This window comes from Penaeus monodon, chromosome 32, assembly GCF_015228065.2.
Source record: "Penaeus monodon isolate SGIC_2016 chromosome 32, NSTDA_Pmon_1, whole genome shotgun sequence".
NCBI classification, from domain to species: domain Eukaryota; kingdom Metazoa; phylum Arthropoda; class Malacostraca; order Decapoda; family Penaeidae; genus Penaeus; species Penaeus monodon.
This window is the reverse complement of record NC_051417.1, coordinates 20,613,893-20,614,177: the sequence shown is the minus strand read 5'-3', so window position 1 is coordinate 20,614,177 and position 285 is coordinate 20,613,893. Positions and strand designations below refer to the sequence as shown.

Below are 285 nucleotides of genomic sequence, written 5' to 3'. Positions count from 1 at the left end.
TCGCTCAACTCATGACAATAAGTTGCCTTCTAGTGACTCTTTGACTTGCATACAATGAAGGAAACACAAGACTGCAAACGTGAGTGTATGAAGGCCGGGGTGCGGGGTGAACCAGTGACAAGCTGACTACAAGCAGTCATCAGGATCCACGGGCGTGGCTGGGTACAATAGAGGGGGGCAGGCTGGCCACCCACGTCCGTGACATGTTCAGTGGGCAGGCGCAGTAGATGCCCATGTGCACTACATGGCGGCCTGCACACACCGCCGCCCCCGGGCAGCATTATA

General features: G+C 56.1%; 1 protein-coding gene across 1 annotated transcript in view; it reads right to left on the bottom strand.

Annotated features, from left to right (window-relative positions):
* The window catches only part of LOC119593590 (ankyrin repeat domain-containing protein 17-like), a gene marked incomplete at its 5' end in the record, with an annotated part of 10,744 nt that overhangs the window by 436 nt on the left and 10,023 nt on the right, over window positions 1-285 (bottom strand). Inside the window, 1 exon segment of the mRNA XM_037942544.1 lies at window positions 1-285.